The sequence below is a fragment of the Canis aureus genome, chromosome 18, assembly GCF_053574225.1.
Source record: "Canis aureus isolate CA01 chromosome 18, VMU_Caureus_v.1.0, whole genome shotgun sequence".
NCBI lineage: Eukaryota > Metazoa > Chordata > Mammalia > Carnivora > Canidae > Canis > Canis aureus.
In genome coordinates this window covers 50,935,137-50,955,860 of record NC_135628.1, presented here as the reverse complement: position 1 = coordinate 50,955,860, position 20,724 = coordinate 50,935,137, and positions in this window count along the sequence as shown.

Sequence of the window (20,724 nt, the reverse complement as noted above, 5' to 3'; positions counted from 1 at the left end):
ATTAAGGAATAAAAACCTATTCATATCAAATTTTCTAATGGTCATGATTTTACATAGTTTCCTGACCACTATTGTTTGATATGGAAACAATGATTGTATAAGAAAATTTGTTTCAGTATTCAACACTCACCTTATGTCTCAGACATTTGTTTACATCATTTGTGACATAATTTGCAAAGGTGAATAATAAAATGTTTTGACAGGAGGGCACAGGAGTTGTAGGAAAATAGGTACAAAGGGAAATGCCACATGTTTTTGTATATCAACCTAAGAATTTTACTATAAAGCATATCCTGAAAATTGCATCTGTTTTCATGTATGAAATATTTTATCCTAGTGCCAGTGTAATTCCAGAAGTGACTTGAGGACATATTTCATTCCTGATTTATTGCATTTTCCAACACATGTAACTCTTCATGTGCACTGAATAAAAGGACTAAATGGATTAGGACTTTACTATTAGTATTACTTATGGTAAAAGACTCTCCTCCAAATCCTGTTCTAGGTTTATAAAAGCATTTATATTATGAGGCCTATGTTTATATACTAACATTTACCTTTTGAAGAAAGGAGAACAATACAACATTCTTCTGTATTATGGAAAAAGAACATATAAACTCAGAAATGTGGGTTGAATTTGATCTTCATCACCTAATGTACATGACCCTTCACTTATCACTTAACATCACTGAATATCAGTACGATCATATGTAGACTGGGGGTGAAAATACTCAAAGGATTTTTGTAGAGATTAAATGAGGACCTATCTAAGAGCCAGACACATGCTAAGTATATAATGATGAAACTAAATTAACAAAATCCCGTTGTTTTTGTTCTACTCTAAATGTTCATCTTTCTTCTATAAGGTGCCAAATGTATCTCTCTATCCAAACATAACATTTATTATATTTTTGTGATTTAGAATAAGCAAATATGTACACACTATAAACAAGTATTAGAGATTGAAAGCGATTGACACAGTTTGTTAAAACTATATCTAAATATCTATAAAAGGTTTTTCATATATTACTTTATTTCTTCAAAGCAGGAATAGGGCATTGTTTTTCTATGTGTTTCTCCAAAATATTTTAATTCTTCCACGGTTCTTTCGTTTTCCTTTCTGGTTTCTTTGTAATTATCTGGCTTCTCTTCCAGAGAGGCCACTAGAGACTGAATCAGACTGTTTCATCTTGGAGGGGTTTACACTCAATTTTTAATAGCTGCCTGCTCATGTCTTGCTAGAGTGGCAGGGGTCTTTTCAGGCTATTTTAATAACAAGAGCTGTGACTCCATAGGCTGATCTGTTTTTGTTGCCCAGAGAAATTAGATTTTTCTCTCATTTTATGTATCACTTCATAAATTTTATTTGCCACTTTTAAGTCTGCATGAAATAATACCATGTGTAACTAAAACACAATAGCACAATTTGTGTTTTTAAGTATGCATCTCACACAAAGAGCAATTTTCAGCAGGCCTCTTTGAATTCCACATCAAGGAGTCTTCCTTGTCAGGAATCTTCATTCATAATATTATTTCATTGTAACCGAAACTGTTTTCACAGTTTGCATAGACATTGAATCTCTATTGTGTGTCCATGAAAAAAAAGCACTAGCAATTCAGAAAGATTAATCAGTGGCAACATCAAATATAGTAACAGCTTTCTGTGCTGCTGGTGTCTGTAAGGGGGTTTGCTATGTAGGCCAAACTCAGAAATGTTCTTAATGTTTTACAATGTAGTAAAATGACTTCTGGAGAAAAGGGTAACTGAAAAAAGAATCAGAGGAGAAAATGATGAAACAAGTGTCCTGGTGTCTCTGGATGGAATTGGTCTCCTCCAAGATACTTTTCCCTCCCACAGACATATACTACTCTCAGCTCATAAGAACTTCACTAAGAGCTTTATGTCAGTACAGATAAAAATACAAAAAAATTTTGTACTTCCATTTGCTAGCAACAAGCAATGAAGGAATAAAATTTATTTCACATAAAAATATACCATCAAAACCCCATAAATTTTGTAGAAAAGGATAGAGTAAAAATTGTATACATCTCTACTTAGATAAGTGTATCACACTACTGAGTAAAACTTAAGGTCTAAATGGTTCATGTTTATGCACTGAAGACTCAATTATATAAAGATGTCAATTCTCCTCAAATTAATCTATAGATTAACATAATCTTAACCTCAATTTCAGAATGTTTTAAAGAAGTTGAAAATTTGAAGGTTTTTTTTAAAGAAATTGACACGTCAAATCTAAAATTTATACGCAAATGCAACAGGCCAAGTCTACACAGTAAGATATTGAAGAAAAAGAACAAAACTAGAGAACTTTTCCAAATGGATATCAAGAAAGATGTCTTCCAGAAGTTTAGATGTAATTTCAGTAAAGTCACAAGGCTATACAAACAGTTATAACTAGCTTGGAGTTCAGAAACACACCTACACGTATATGCACACAAGATTTCTGCCACAGTTGGTCTTATAGAGCAGTAGGAGAATGGCAGTCATTTCAATAAATAAAACCAAGTTAAACAGCCACTAAAAAAATAGTTTTGAACCCCTCCTTCCAATATCCAGCAAAATACCAGTTCCTAGTATGGATTTATATGTGCAAGTAAAACGGTAAAGGTTATGAAAGATAACATAAGGAAATATCTTTATAATCACTGAGTAGTAAAAGCTTTTTAAAAAGAGGATCCTAAATATTTGGAACATGGGTCTAATTAAATTTAAGAACTTTATTTATTCAAAGATACTATTAATAGAGTTAAAAAGGCAAACACATACATATTAGAGAAGATACCCGCAACCAAACATAGAATATATAGAAATTTGTATGTAGAATATATAGAAACAATATAAAAGATCAATAAAAGAAACATAGCTGCCATTACAAATGAGTAATACATACTTATAGTTAAGTAAGTACTTAAAAGAGAAGCTATTCAAATGGCCAATTATGAAAAGTTTCTAGATCTCAGTCATATGAAGATATAAAGAACAATCTCAATGAGGCATCACCACACATTTATAGAATGACTAAAGTAAAAAAAAAAAAAAAGCAAAAAACCAAACTAATTGGTATAATATTCCATGTTTATATAATGTTTATAAACAGAAAAGATTATTCACGGAATATGTAGTTACTTCAAGGATGGGAGGGTGAATTATGACTGCAGAAGTGGGGTTTTTGCAGGCAGAGGTAGGGGTTTTTTGTTTTGTTCTACCTAACCTGGGTGGTGGTTATGTTTCCGTGTTCATTTTGTAAAAATTTCTGATTGGGCTGAACATTCATAATGCATCCAGTTTTCCACATTTATGTTATATTTTAATTAAAATCTTTATTTTAAAAATGGAGAGAATATAAAGATAAGGAATGACAGTATTAGACAGGTTTGTTTTTTGTTTTGTTTTGTTTTTTTTAGCAGATGGAGATAGAGAATCTTAAGCAGGCTCCGCGTCCAGTGAAGAGCCAGACACAGGGTTGTATCTCATGACCCTGAGATCATGACCTGAGCTGAAATCAAGAGTCTGGTGCCCAACCAACTGAGCCACACAGGCACTCTTTTTTCCTTTTTTTAAAACTACTTTATTGAAGTATGTACGGCATACAAAGAGCTGCATATTTAATGAATATAACTCGATGGATTGGAGGGAAGTATCCAACCTTGGAACCACCATAATCTATGCCATAAATACATATATCACCTCCCAAAGTTCCTTCCTGCCTTCTTTATCTATCTAAAATTTTTCTGTTAAGGGACAAAGAAAAATGGAACAATGGTCTAAAGGAGGCTAATTTTTAGAAAAGTGTTTTTTTTTTTAATTTTTTTTAAATTTATTTATGATAGTCTCACAGAGAGAGAGAGAGAGGCAGAGACACAGGCAGAGGGAGAAGCAGGCTCCATGCACCGGGAGCCCGACGTGGGATTCGATCCCGGGTCTCCAGGATCGTGCCCTGGGCCAAAGGCAGGCGCCAAACCGCTGCGCCACCCAGGGATCCCAGAAAAGTGGTTTTTTTTAACATAAGCAAAATAACATGGGCACATATTGATAGAAATGAAATATATTATGGGAAAAAAATGATGCAGGAGAAAGAAGGAGAAATACTAGAATGCCATGACCTGAGGGAACAAGGAAATGGGGGTGTGGGACAATTAGAGGGCTTGGCTTTAGGCCAGAAAGAGTATTTTTTTTCTATATGAGTGTGAATTCACACTAGATCTTTCACCCTCAAAGCTCTCTAAATCTTCCATCCTGTAAATATAACTTCAATGCATACCATTCTCCTAAGCAAAGGGTGTTCTAGAGTTTACTACCTGGTGTGCAACATACTGCTTACAATTTGAGGTTTTAACTTTATTAAGCTTTTTCATGTTTTAAGGTCCTATCTCAATTCTTTTATATGATCGAACCACATTTCAATTGCACTATTTGAAGACACTAGAGTCCGAACATTTCACCCTGTACTCACTGAACAATCATCTCCTTTGCATGTTTTTCTATGCTTTTCTTGATTTTAATTTATCACTTACACATACTTTCCAGATCCATTCTGCATGCTTTGATTGATAAGGTCTAAGCAGAATGTTAGATGCAGCTTTATCTGGGTATTGTGCAAAGTTAAAAAAAAAAAAAAAGCATTGTGCCTATTTTCAGTAAACTTTTGATGGTGGTCAGTATCTGTGGCTTCCTTTTTTCTTTCTAAATATAGTAGTACATTGAACTGGTGGGTAGTATTTTCAACCTACTTACCTTTTGCCAGGCCATAAGAAAGAAAAGAAAAGGCCAAAAGAAAGAAAAGAAAAACAAGATTATGCAGTTTGTGTATTACAAACATAGAAATATTATTTTTCTAAAAATATTCCCTGATTATGCTGGTCAATATTGTGTTCATCCTTACTTTATTCATGTGCTCAAAAAGATTTATAGGTCACTATTGAATAAACATATGTTTCTATAATGTAAGACAGAGTTTTCAAAACTTGACTAATTAAAAATCTGTGGGTGGATTAGACCTACAGATTCCTGAGTCTTACTCAGAACTGCTGAAACACAACCTCTAGAGATAAAGGATCAATACTAGAACAAATGTTTCATATGGTTTTAGTTATCAGCTATGTTTTGGAGACACTGAATTTTGGAGGAGACTGTGATATTGAAGGTCAATAAAGATTTATGTTTCCTTGTTTTTTTTTTTAAGATTTTATTTATTTATTCATGAGAGACACAAAGAGAGAGAGGCAGAAACACAGGCAGAGAGAGAGACAGGCTCCATGCAGGGAGCCCAATGTGGGACTGGATCCCGGGACTCCAGGATCACTTCCTGGGCTGAAGGCAGGCACTCAACCGAAGAGTCACCCAAGTGTCCCATGTTTCCTTGGTTTCTATGAACATTGGAAAATTCTGTGATGAAAAACAAAATCTCAATTATAAATATTGATATTTACCTTTAGGTAGGTGTTTTGAAACATTGATTAAGTATGATCTCAACTTCATACCCAAAGTCTCCAAAATTTTTGCATCTCAGTCTCCTCATAAAATATCTCTTCTCCATTAGATTCCAGATTACCTCTCTTGGTTCTCCCTCCTCCCCTACACACACATTTCTAACTTTGTCTTCTCAGTATTGCCTAAGAAACTCCTTTTCCTCTGATTATCCTTTCATTTTGTACTGCTGAGGCTGCTCTCGGCAAAGCTTGAAATTCTTTACCTACCTAACAGATCTGATTTTGTTCAGGTTAATGAACTTCTACTTAACTCTTCTTAACTTCTCTACTTAAGTCAGGCAAAACAAGCCCAATCCCTAGATCTATGGTTATTTCATTATTAAGTGACTCCACACATGGCAAACTGCTGCCACCCTATTGGCTCAGAAGCGAGCATGTAAACTAACATGGCTCATTATAATTGAATCAAAGAACTTTCATTCCATGCTTTGAGATAACATTTTTCTCCTTTGCTCCCACTCTTTCTATCCCAGATTTGAATAAGGAAGTATGACGCCTCAGCTGCTGCCAGTGGCTATATATGAGGAAGAGAGCTAGCCGAATATAAAACAGCCTCTTTAAAAACTGAGGCAAGACAATCATAGCAAAATGGAATTAGATGTCCAATGTACCAGAATCTGTAGCATCACTCTCTGACTTGTTATGCAAGACAAATTTCCTTGTCATTTAATTGGTCTGAGTTGTCTCCACAGACTTTTTTTTTTTTTAAAGATTTTTAATTATTTCATTCATGAGAGACAGAAAGAGAGAGAGAGGCAGAGACACAAGTAGAGAGAGAAGCAGGATCCATGCAGGGAGCCCAATGTGGGACTCGATCCCGGGACTCCAGGATCAGGCCCTGGGCTGAAGGCAGCGTTAAACTGCTGAGCCATCCAGGTTGCCCTCCACAGACATTTTTAAAATGAGCTTACTTATTCAACGGATTTTAATAAGTCAATTATTTAATTCCTATCTTCTGCCAGAACTTATTCCTGATCACCAGATATGTGTAGTACTTTTAATTTATTAACATGTATACGAAAATATTTATTATTTTATTTCTTGTCAATTTATTAACAATCAAATGTATCACCTTTAATCCCACATCACCTTTAGTGCTGTGGGATTAAGCAGACACATATGAGACTCTCAGAACCATTTTTACTGTTCCCAGATTCTGTAATATCTTATAACCATTATCATCATCCACCTACTCACTAACACCACCCTGTTCTTGGGACTCCTGGGTGGCTCAGCTGTTGAGCTTCTGCCTCAGCTCAGGGCCTGATTCCAGAATCCGGAATTGAGTCTCACATTGGGCTCCCTGTGGGGAGCCTGCTTCTCCCTCTGACTATGTCTGTGCCCCCCTCTCTCTGTGTCTGTCATGAATCAATCAATCAATCAATCTTAAAAATAAAAAAGTAATAAAATAAATAAATAAAATAAAATAAAATAAAATAAAATAAAATAAAATAAAATAAAATAAAATAAAATAAAATAAAATGGGGTTCTTGATCCCTGCCTTTCTTTTCCTTCACATTCAAACAGTTGCTAGTCTCTTCACTTCCATTTAACAGGTCTACACTCTTGACCCTGACTCTGGTCTACACTTTATATCATTCAAGATTTATCCTTCTAATTATTTATCCAATCTAATCATATTACTTCAAACATTTAAAATTTTCAAAGGCTCTGTCACTGATTGCTAAAATCAATCAATCAATCAATCAATCAATCAAACAAACAAACATTGTAGCATGGCATTTAAGAACTTTGACTTTGGGGGCACCTGGATGGCTCAGTGGTTAAGCATCAGCCTTCAGCTCAGGTCATGAACCCCAGGTCCTGGAATTGAGTCCCGCATCAGGCTTCCTGCATGGAGCCTGATTCTCCTTTTGCCTATATCTCTGCCTCTGTGTGTGTGTGTATGTGTGTGTGTCTCATGGATAAATAAATAAAATATTTTTTTTAAAGAACTTTGACTTCTGATTTCTATAGATTCTATCCTATACTCTTCCCAACTTAATTATATCCTGATACTATATACATTAAACTTTTTCTAAACACTTTATATATTTTGTGTATATATTTTTCTCTGCTTTTAATTCCCATTCTCTTTTTATTTTCCTATCTGAAGAATGTTATATGTCTTCCCAATTCCACCATTTCTATGAAGCTGTTCCTTGTCTAGAACAGGTTATGAGAAAAAAAACAGTTCCATACTCCCCTGGTAACTTTGTATATATCACAATTGTGCTACTTGACATACTCTATTTTTTTCATATTTCCTTTCCTTACAAACTGTGAGGTTATTGAGGGTAAGAACTTAAGTCCTATTTGTATATTCTGTGTCTACCACAATGGCAGAGACATAGTAGCATGTTTAGTAAACGATTAAATGAACTCATACCATAAGTTTCTTGATTCTAAGACTAAATATGGAAAACGGAAGTTCCTCTAATTCATGAATTTGTAATTTTTAAAAAAACTTTGTCTCATAAATTTTTTTCAAGAAGCAGATCAATATTTACCATTTCCTCCTATAATCCTAATATATTCTTCATAGAATGACAGTCACAGATGACCTCCCTGAATAGATACTCTTCCAAACCTCAACCCCTCCCATAAAGCTCCTGCACTTAGGGACTCTATACTACATCATAGTGATACGAGGTTTCTAAGTATGGAAGGGAAATTATTAGTTTGATAGATCCTGGAATCTAATATTTTTCATAGGAAATCATACAGGCAATCAATCTACCATATATGCCACATGATATGCTAACATATTACACAATTTACAACAGTTATATAGTTTCTCCTTGGAATGCTTTCAAGCATCTTAAGCAAGTGTCCCTTATTCCTAGTAATTTATCTACTTGTCTACTTCTAGATTGTCAGATAAATTTATAATAACAACTGGTCTAAGATACCACAGGTGTTTTTATTGGTTGTAAATCTAGTATTAGTTAATTATGCCTCTATATAGGAATCATTAATATTTCAACAATTTCATAGTGGGACTGTCATTACTTTCTCTTTGGAGAGCAAAGCAAATAACTGTGTCTCTAAAATGTTTTAATGTTTAAGATACTTTTTGCCCTATAGACATTGCTAGAACTAATTGACTTTTCATCATGAGAAATATTTAAAGAGCAAATTTGTTGGGGAGATTTAAGAAGGTATCTTCTAAAGAGAATTAGAGTAAACTATCTGATGGCCTAGACAAAATGGAAAACACACATGAAGCTCACTATCTTGACCTATATTTCTTTCTTATGTGATTTTCTCGGTATAATGCCTTTTATATTATCGCTGCCAATATTTCTTTAATTATGGCGCTTCCTTATGTAATTTGACTTCTTCTGTTCCTAGGAATATTAACATTTCATTTTCATTTAGGGCATACCTTTAGTGAGATAGCTCAAATGGGAAATCTTTACCTTACACATATATTTGCTATGTAGGATTTTTGTAAAACTGATATTTGACCCACCATTAATAGATAGATACTTAGCAGGATCTATTTCCTTCAGCCTTCTGAGGTACCCTCTTAGATGTGTTAAATGGGTGCATAGAAAGGTTCAGGAGATGAACACTCTCCTGTTGATAGGTCTCCTGATGACACCCTTGACAACAAACATTCAATGCATGTTCTTTTTCAGTATAACTTCCTTATCAGAGTTCTTATGGAAGAGGGAAAACTGATTTGAGAATTATAAAATATATTAAAGTGTAAAAGAGTGAATTGGTTTGTAAAAACTTTTGTAAAAGGCTATTTCAAAATCCAGACTTGTCAAATTACAATATACATACTTCCATGCTACCAACATGAAACATGGCATTATTAATACCTTCCACAATTTAGTTAGTCCTATTGTCTCTGTGTTAACCAATTGCATTTGTGATCCTGAGGAAGGTTTCAAGTTTTCAAGGAACCCATAGCTTTTTATACCCATCCTATACTAATTTAATTTGGACTCACTTTCAAATCATACTTGCTTCATGATCTTTGGTAGTACTATTTGGAAATTCCTCCATGATGGCCTTTTTCTTTGGCTTTTGACTATTTACGCACTCTATCTTTTGATTCGTGAAATGGCAGTGCCATTCAAAATGTAAGGAAGGATAAAAACTTGCATTGGTTCAAAATTATCGTGATCACTAATATTTGCAGATGAGTAAACAGCATAACAGAATTAGTGTAAAATAAACCTATCCAGATCTTTCATTTTTTATTTTTCTTATGCACAGCACTACTAAATAGTTATTTTCATAATTGAAAAATCATCTCAGTCTTTTCAAAGATTTTGCTGTAAGTGTTCAAAGTTGCCTATCTTTTTAAAATCTCCCTTAATATTATTCACCTAAGCAAATACTTCTTCTTTTAAACATAATTGTGACATCTAACATATTTTTCATTCTCAAAAATAGCCATCATAGCTTGCATGAGATCATTTTTCCTTAGCCTTCAGAAGACTTATCTGTGGTAGGCAACATTATTATCTTAGATGAATTAAACAGAAATTGAGAAATCTTATTATTCTAGTACATTTTTTAAAGCATGAGATCTCTTTTCACTTTTTGATCCTTACATAATGGACAAGTATTAATATTCTAATAATAATTATTATTACTTAAAAAGTGGGAGATGTCCCTCTGTAGGAAATTGCTATTTTGTAATATTTCACAAGTAATATTCTGTGTAGAGATTGTCTACAGTACATTTTTTGTTCATGAATTTCATGCTTCTATTATGGGAGTACAACATGTATTTGCTTGTTAATAGCTTTCCAAATATTTAATGTTTCATTTATTCATTCAAAACACAGCTTCCCAAACTTACTAATGTCACACTGAAGCTGAATTGCACTCATCTACATAACTAAAACATTCACCAATATCTGGAATTAGGACTTAAGATATTTTATAACCACAGAAGTTATTTATCATCTATAGCATGAAATGCATTATAACAACTCATAGAATTAAGACTTAGTAGCAGTCGTCTTCATCCTATTTATTCAAATCCCTCCTTCCTTTCCATATATTTCAGGAAGACATCTAATTAGAAACTCTTCCCTTGGATCTAGAATTTCAGACTCATAATATGTAATTTGCTGAGTTAATACTCATGAGGCAAGGAAGGGAAATTCTGACTGCTGGAGTTCTTGACATTCTAGCATGGAGTTAAATACTATAAGATGAATTAATTACTTTTACTATCTAATCACAATCCTCTCTTGTCACTAAAGCAAATTGATTCAAGGGGACAAAGCCACGTTGCTACTTCAGGTCTGCTAAATGCTGTGAAAGATAGACTTGTTGCTAAGTAGAGTCACCTAGGCTAGGGGATCTCAGATACCTCTCTGGAGGAAAAACAGATAATTTCCAGTGAATGCCAGGGCCATAGGAAAAGAATAAAACTTTTTTTTTTAATTTAAATAAAGAAGAATTTTAGCAGTGCAGAAGAGGAAGCCATAAGTCAACCAGGTTACAAAATATAATGCATTAAGGTAGAATCTAATCCATTGTTCATGTCAATAAGTATTACAGAAAGTCCCCATTAATATATTGTCAGTTTTCCTGCTCACCTATCCATTAAGACTTAAAGATATAAAATTACATTTTAGAACTAATAGTTACAATAAAAAACACTGATGAATAAATAATAGGAGAAAATATTTCTGTTCACCACAATTAGAATTTATAGGTCATGGAATTAGTGATAAGGGTAGTAAATCATTATAGCCATTGAGTTAAAACCAAATTTTAATTACTTATAAATTAATACATCAGAAGAAGAATTCTCTTATATATCATAGTATGATCAAAGTGGTATATTTTGTATTGAACAACTTGAATTCTTTAAGTATTACACTCAGAATTTGGTCAACACCAAATGTAATTATCTCAATTAGCAAGTAGGGATTCAGTAGAGACATAAAAGAGCTTAATTTAAGTTTTTTTGAAATAAAAATATGACTATACATTAGATCCAGTCTTAACAAGGAGACTATTAAAAAAGATAAAATTAGATGTAGAAGAAATACCGGTAGACATAGTATTATCAAATATGAGAATAGCAAAATACAAGGAAGTGCATAAAAAACAAGATGAATAGAAAAATGTAAAAAGACAATATTTTAAATTTCACAAAAAGATGGGAAATTATTTTTTAACTTTAATAACTTACTTTAATATTTTAATAATTAGGTATGTTAGACATTTATTAATAAACATTTTGTTTAGAAATTATAAATGTGTTTTTATCTTTTCTGGGCTGATGGAATTATTAGTGGGATAGTTCTAAGAGGATAGGAAATGTACCAAGAACAGAAAGTACTGATCAAGAAAATAGCAACATAAGAGTAGATTTCAATGATGTGTTTCAAATTGATGAATTAGCCATAGTTTCATAAGGAGACCTGCTGTGTGGAATCAATGTCATCCTTATATTCTAAGGCATGAAGTCTCTAGAAGACACTATTCAGTAATTATAATGAGATGTAAGTGAGTTATAACAAACTTACTAGTTGTGTTAGAATGTAGGTATATTCTTCCAATTAACTGACACACAATTCTTCCCTTACTTTTTATACAAAAAGTATGACTTTCAGTCCCTTTGCATTCAGGTGAAGCTGTCTGACTAGTTTTGTGAACTAAGTGGAAGATAAAGTAATGTTTGTCTTCTGGTCTTCTTGACTGAGACAAAATGTCACTATGGACTTGCTAACAAGCCACAATAACCCAGTTTTCTACCCTGCTTGCAGGTGCTACGTACCATCAAAAACTAAGGCCGGATGCCAGAAGTCACAAGCTCCAAACAAGCCCCTGAGACCCAGTTTTTGACTTGTTCCATCCAGTTCAGACACCCTGCCAGCCCTCCAGATGACCTTGAGATCATTATCATATAATTGTCATAACAGAAAACACACCTACCAGTTCCATAACAGATCCAACTGCATCCATTTAAGGGAAGAAAAGAAGTGAGACTCTAATTCTGAGAAGGCCCTCCTTCCCCCTAAAATCTCTGAGATCAGTTTTATTGCTGGCCCCTTAATTACCCTAATCCCATAAATACCTAAATGAGATCTAATCTGGGGGAAGGTACCTTTAGAGCCTGAGCTCTGCTTCTCCATTCTCTGGCCATTGAATTACCTGCTTGACATCAAATACTGGTTTGTTATCTGGATGTTTGGCGAATGGTACTGTGTAGAAAAAGAACCTACCACTTTGGTAACAAGAAGCTCATCCTCGTCTGGAAGTACATGTTAAGATGTCTCCATCACAAGATGGTAGTGTTCTATCAATCTGGGTCCCTAAATAACATCTTGAACACAGTCCCATTTATGTCACAGATGTTTACCATGAGTAAAAAATAAATATTTATTTATAAGACTATGAAATGTTAGCTTATACTGACTAATAACAGAGTAGGAATCTTTAGTGGTCAAGACTGTACACAATGGAAAGCAAGAAAATAAGAGAAGGGCCAGGGCAAGTGTAATAGGGGGGAAAGGAGGCAAGAGTGTACAGTTCTGAATTATATATGAGCCAGAAACTCCAATATATCATTGGCTTTCTTCTAGGCAGAGGAATAAATGATTACTGGTTCTTTCTGAGGCAAAACCACCAGTGGGAATATAACAACAACAACAAAAAATCAAATGTCTATGATTCTGCAATTAATTCATTTTTTCTCATGTTGATACTTCTGAAATCTCATTATGTCTTACAATAAATGTCATAAAATACAACTGTATCATTGCCTACTTGGTCATTTCATTTAGCAGCACATAGTGCTACATCTTACAATTAGGAATGGCTAAGATTCATTGAAATATGTTAATTTTTGCTACTTTGTCTCCAATTTTTATTAGGGAAGATAGCCTACTGAATATAAAGTTCTGTGACCAAAATAGAGAAGATCCAAACATTGAGGTAATTAACATCAGATTGTAAATGCATAAACACCTATCTATTTAATTTTGAGTTTGCTGAAAACCCCTGCCCAGAAAATGATCATTTTTGTTATCTGTAGTCATAAGAGTACATATATGATGAACTGCTTGGATATTTGTGACTATACCAAATATACAAATTCCACAGTGTAATGATTTATTATGCTTAAAAATATTGATTTTGTGATAGATTGTGTGTGGCAGACATGAACGTACATCAATCCGACTGTCCTTCAAGATTCTCCTTTACTGTCCATTTTCTAGGAACGTGGGTAGTAGGCAGTTTCTAGCTGTTAGCTCTTTTATATTTGGCCTCATTTTTGAGCTAAGGTTAGATTCTTCCAAGGATGACTCCCAGCTAATGACTAAGCAAGGTGGAGCCACAAAGGCCTAGTCATTTCCACCCAAAGCAAGACTTCTCTAATAGACCTTTTTTTTTTCTTTAGAGCTCCTCAATGAGCTGACACAGAGTTCAACGTGTCTGTGTAATGGCACAATGACTCTGCCCAAGTGTATTTCCTCCTTTTTATTTCATAGGTGTTACATCCAATAAAAGTTTGAACTCCTAAAAAGTGTTCCTGTCTATTTCCCAAAGAATTCAACTGGCAAAACATGAATATACAATTTTGATCACAATCAGAAACAAAGTATCTATTATCTTCCACTTTGCAAATTGCTGGCACTTTATATTTTCACATTATTTTTTGTTTCTGAGTTCTGGATGTTACAAGTAATGTGAATAAGGATTACAAGTTTTTAAAAAATAAACTGATACAAATTGTTATTTAAAATGGTGGGTATTGGGATCCCTGGGTGGCGCAGCGGTTTGGAGCCTGCCTTTGGCCCAGGGCGTGATCCTGGAGACCCGGGATCAAATCCCACGTCGGGTTCCCTGCATGGAGCTTGCTTCTCCCTCTGCCTGTGTCTCTGCCTCTCTCTCTCTGTGTGTGACTATCATGAATAAATAAATAAAATCTTAAAAAAAATAAATAAAATGGGTTATCTTAAAAATAAAATAAAATAAAATGTTGGGTATTTGATTATACAACCTAGAATCAAGAGACATATTCTGATATGCATATAGTAAAGTATGCAGTGTACTATCTTTTATATTTAAAAGACTGGAAACTAGCCAACATATGCTACAAAACAACTCCTCCCATGTGTAATTCAGTGTTTATGGGTTAGCTAATTAACCTCTTTGTCAGTGTCCACACTCTAAAAATATGGATAATACAACCAGTATCAAAGTTGCTATGAAGATAAAATGAGATCATTAATACGAAGGGCCTCTGAAAATTTAAGAGAACCCCATGATTTCTCCCATCTGTGTAATGCATGTTTGAATAAAACTAACAAGTAGAAAATACAGCACCACTTGTACTTCTTGTGAACAAAGAACACATTTATGGAACTGGGAATATTCTACAAAACCTTAATGTAGCCTGAGACTCTCTTTGAACATAACACAATAAGCAACCACTAATTGGTACCTAACATTATAAATTGGCAAATGGGAATTATATGCCTGAACTCCTAATTTTTGCATTCAAGGCCTCCTAAAATTAAGAGTCAATTTATTTTTCTAATTTTATTTCAAGACTACAATAATGTGAATGCTCAAGAGTGCCAAATTACAACCTAAGCCTTTTGTTGGTCAGAAACAAAGTTAATTGTGTGACTACCCTGACCCGCAACTGAGAAACTCAGATATTAGTGGACCTGACAGTCCAGAGGAATAAATAACTACCCATAAGGAACTAACAGTTTATTATCCAAACAATTACTTGATGGGCAATAAAGTAATATTTTTGAATAGGCCTGTCTAATAAAAGATTCTGTGTCAATGAAAATAACCTATCTACCTAATAAGGTAGCCACTATTAAACTTTTTTAAAATAAGTAGTGTAACTTCGGAAACTGAAATTTTAATTATATTTAACTTCAATATAAATTAAATAGACAGGGATATATTTCTAGAATGGCAGAGGAAAGAAATGTGAAAAACCACTTCTCCATAAAATAACAACAAGGGGCAAAAAAGTCACAATCGATATTTTTCAGAACTCTGTTAATTAACTGAAGTTGCAACAATCACATGAGTATTTACTTAAGAAACTTAGCTAAATGTCAGATCAATGAATTGTGCTGTATTTTAATTTGAAATATTACCATTCCCTCTCCTCAGCTCTGAGGTAGCTAGGAAAAACAACATCAACATCAAACCCATAATAACTGTAAAAATAAAGTATAGCTGCAACAAAGAAGTCAGAATATGTTTGATATCCCACAAAGCCCATCCCCAGAAAGTTCACTGTTTAATCTCTCTGGCAGCTCCTTAGTAAAGCAGGGTTCGCTTTTTTTTTTTTTTATTTGACTGAGGGTTCATACTGAGCAAACAGCCATATCCCCAGAAAGCTTGGTGTAAACAATCAGCAACAATTGTTTTAATATTGCATTAGACTGAGGTAAAAATACCAGTTGGAGCTAAGAATAAATTGATAAAAAAAAAAGAAAACTTAAAAAACTAGGGAATTAGATGTCTGTAGGAGCTTTTGAAAATTTCAATATGTTCCTGGGAACCTGGAAGGCACAAACATATTCACAGATTTCATGAATAGGTGAGGTCTCAGAAAACCTAATCTTTTACCTCAGGCTGACTGTGAGCCCTGTGTAAGCAGGAAGTAAAAGCTAAGGCAGAGTTACAAACTGTTTGATAAAACATTAAAATTGTATTATAACACACAGAGGAAGTCCTGTCAGTCTCAAATAACAATTGGTTTAGTCATTTAAGAAAAATTTCTGTCCAGTTATTAACAGATCTCTAAGATAACTGATTTGAGACTTCAGCTGACACACAATTTAAAGAATATAAGCTTTAGGAAATTAGTACTGGAAGGTCACTAAACAAACATCAAGAGAAGCAAATAGTAATGACAATAAACTCTGAAGAGAGGGAGAATTTGATTTTCAGAGATGCCACGTTATATTACTTAAATTTTAAAATTACTATACTTATAAAAAAGACAGGAAAGTGTGGGAGATACACACAAAAAAGAAATATGTTCAAAGCACTGATGGAAGCCATATTTAAATAATTAAAGGAACATATGGGAATTATGTAGAGAATATCAATAAAAAGAAAAAAAACAAAAATTCTAGAGTGAAAAAATGCAATAACTGAAATGAAAAATTCACTAGAGAGTTGCAAGAACAGATATCAGCTGATTGAAGAAGGAATCAGTGAACCTGAAGAAAGGTCAATTGCCATTACTCTGACTGAATACCCATACCCAATGTCCTCACTCCCTTAAAAAAGAAGAGAAAAAATGAACAGAATCTTAGAAAAATATGGGACATAATCAAGTGTACCACTAGGCACACAATGTGAGTTCCAGAAAGGAGGGGGGAGGCAGAAAAGATATTTGAATTAAAAATAGCTGAATAAGTCCCAATTCTAATGGATAGCATTAATCTACATATCCAACATGCTCAACAAATTTCATGTAAGAAAAATTCAAAAAGAAATACACTTGGATGCATCAGAGTAAAACTGTTCAAAGCTTAAAACAATGACTATTAAAAACAGAGAAAGTGATAGATCATATGAAAGGAATCCTCAATAAAATAACTGCAAAGCATTATATATATATATATAACATATATTTATATATATTATATATTTATATAAAGATTTTATTTATTTATTCAGGAGAGACACACAGAGAGAGGCAGAGACACAGACAGACGGAGAAGCAGGCTCCACGCAGGGAGCCCGATGCGGGACTTGATCCTGGGACTCCAGGATCACGCCCTGGGTGGAAGGCAGGCGCCAAACCGCTGAGTCACCCAGGGATACCCTGCAAAGTATATTTTCAAACCACAGTGCACTATATACATCCACAATAAGCTATCATAACTAATAAATCAATCCATCAAAGTTTCAGGATGCAAGATTCATATATAAGTATCACGTAATTCTACACATCAGCAATGAACAATCAAAAAATGATATTCCAATTTATAATAGCGTCAATAAGAAAAAAATATATACATAACAATAAAGAGGAAAGGAAGCCCAAGATTTTTACATACAAATCTTCCAAAATTAAGGAAAGTAAAGAAAGTCTAAATAAATGGAAGGAAATTCCATGCCCATGGATTGGAATACTTAATAATGTTAAAATGGCCATAATTCCAAAATTGATCTAGAATCAACATAATCCCTGTCAAAATCCTAGGTATATTATGTGTGTGCATGGAAATTGACAAATTGATGCTAGAATTCATATGCAGATACAGGGACCCAGAACAGCAAAAACAATCTTAAAAAATGGAAAAAAAAAAATGGAATAAGTTGGGGCAATCATACATTCCAATTTCAAAAATATTACAAAGCAAAAATAATCAAAAGACAACATGGCAAAAGGAATGACACATAGACGAATAGAGTTGAGAGTCCAGAAAGAAGTTTACATTTATAGTCAATTGAATTTTGAATAGGATAAGACAAATCAATAGGAAAAGATTAGTCTCTTCGAAAAATTATGCTGGCATAATTGAGTCCACAACTGGCATAACTAATTATACTGGCACAATTCAAAAATGAAGTTGGATCCCTAACTTATACAATACAGAAATATCAACTTAAAATCAGTCATAGACTTAATTGTGAGACTCTAAAGTATAAAATTATTAAAAGAAAACAAAGGGGTAGATCTTCATGACCTTGGAATTAACAAAAATAAATAAATTGGATTTCATCAAAAGTAAAAACTTTTGTGTTTCAAAGGACACTGTCAAGAATGTTAAAGACAGTGCACACAATGACAAAAAATATTTTCAAATTATATATCTGATAATAATATATAAAGAATTCTTAATATAAAGACAACCCAATTGAAAAATTATCAAATTGTAAATTGACACTTCTCCATGGAAGATACACAAATGGCCAATAATCACATGAGACAATGTTGAACATCACTAGTCGTTAGGGAAATGTAAGTGAAAACTAAATGAGAAACCATCTCACACAAACTAGGAAAGCTAAAATTAAAAAGACATAGAATAATGATAATTGGAACTCTAATACATTGCTTGAGGAATGTGGAAAATAGTCTGATAGTTTCTCAAATTGTTAAACTTAAAGTTACCACATGACCCAGCAATTCTACCCTTAGGCATATACCCCCGAGACCTGAAAACTTATGTTCACACAAAAAATTGTGCAAATATTTTATTAAAGAACATTAAAATGTTCTGTATCAGTCTTAATATTGAAAAAGGAAAAATAGTAAATATGTTCATCAACTGATGAATGGATAAATAAAACGTAGACTATCATACAATGGAATATTATTTAGCCATAAAAACATGATATACTGATATGCACTACAACACGGATAAACCTTAAAAACGTTTGTTAAATAAAAGAAGCCAGTCACAAGAGGCTACATATTGTATGGTTCCATTTAAACAAAATATTCACAAAAGACAAGTAAAAATAGAAAATAGTTTGCCAGGGGCTGGGGAAAGGGGAAATTAGAGAAAGGCTGCTAATGGGAACAGGTGTTTTTTCGGAGTAATGAAAAATGTTCTAAAATTGATGGTGATCATTGTACAGTTCTGTGATTATACCAAAGACCATACTGAATTTTACATTTTATTTAAAGGAATGAATTTTATGCATGTGAATTATATCTCAATAAAGCTGTTAGTAAAATGAAACATTTAAATAGATACATTGACTCTCTGTTGGACAGAGCTATTATACAGAGGGATGGTTTTGTGGGAAGATGGTAACTTTGACGTCTGTCAGAGAAGATATTTCTGGGGAGATGAAATTCGATCTGCAACCTGAATGATGAACAGGAGATAAATATGTGAAGATCTGGGTAAAGAATGTATAAAAGAAAAAATGTGCAGAAGTAATTAAGACAAAGTGAAAGGCCCTGGCATATTTAAAGGAAAAAAAAAGAAAGCAGTATATCTAAACCAGAACAAAAAAGGGGGAGAGTAATATAAGGTGATATCTGAGATATAAGTGGATGTCAACCATGTGGCTCTTATAGGTATCAGAATTTGATCATTCCAACAAATATCTATTAACCACCTTGTACCAGGCACCTGCCTTAGATGTTTGGGTGATATCACAAAAGAAAGCAGCCAAAAGCTCTTTGCTTCAAGGAATTCACATTCTCATGGAAGGAGAAAGTCACAGGATATCTTTTTAAAATGCAGATTCTGATTCAGTAGGTATTGGGAGAGGGCATTTCTAATAAGCTTCAAGATAAGGGGGCTGGTGCTATTGCTCCACTGCCCAGACTCTGAGTAACAACCAGTCTATAAACAGATAGAATGCAATTATTAATGAACTCCACTGAGAGTTTACAATCCTGAAAATTTTAGAAGTAGGACTCCCAACCTTTATGCCTCCAGCATTCTTCACCCTATGCTGATTCTACTAACTCGTGTTTAAATTAGAACTAAAAAATATTCAACCAAAATTGGCTTAAGTAGAAACAGAAAATCTATGATTTCCTAGAGCTGAGCTGCTTTCTTGCCCTCTTGAGCTCCAAAGACTCAAAGGATGTCATCATTAACTAGTCTCTTTTGATTCTGATTTCCTTTGTTGTGGGTTTCATTTTCAGGCAGATTTTCTCCACATGGTTTCCCCCCAGCAACACAGGCTTAAATCAAGACAGCTCCAAGTTCATGGAAAGAGAGACTCTCTCCTCTCAATATTTCCAAAGAGCCCCAGGATTAAGTTGCCTGATCAGCCTGCAACAACTGTCTATCCTGGACCAACTACCATTACCAGATGATATGATGCTCTGTTTGGTTATGACAGGGTCAGATAAGCTCCTGTGTGATCAGAGTTGGTTCTAAGTGCCCCTAAACCATATAAAAAGGTATTGGGGAAAGGGGATGCCCCAAGAAAATTCTGTTATTGGAAGAGGGAATAGATAATGGTAAGGGAAAAAAAAAGACAACCCCAAATGCTGATTACAACCTAGAATTGTCTGAAATACATCTGGCTCTCAACACCATAGTAACAGAAGAGGAACAGTGACAAACTTCAGTGAGCTTAGATGAGTATCTTTATTACATGAAATGAAAGCCAACCCTAACAAAGAATGGATGAATAAACATGATGTGCTAAAAGAGTAGATGAAATGAAAACAGAACCACAAATAAACATAATATCTAAAATATTTGTAAGAACATTAGGGAGAAGATATTTACATTGTATGTATGTTAACTCAGA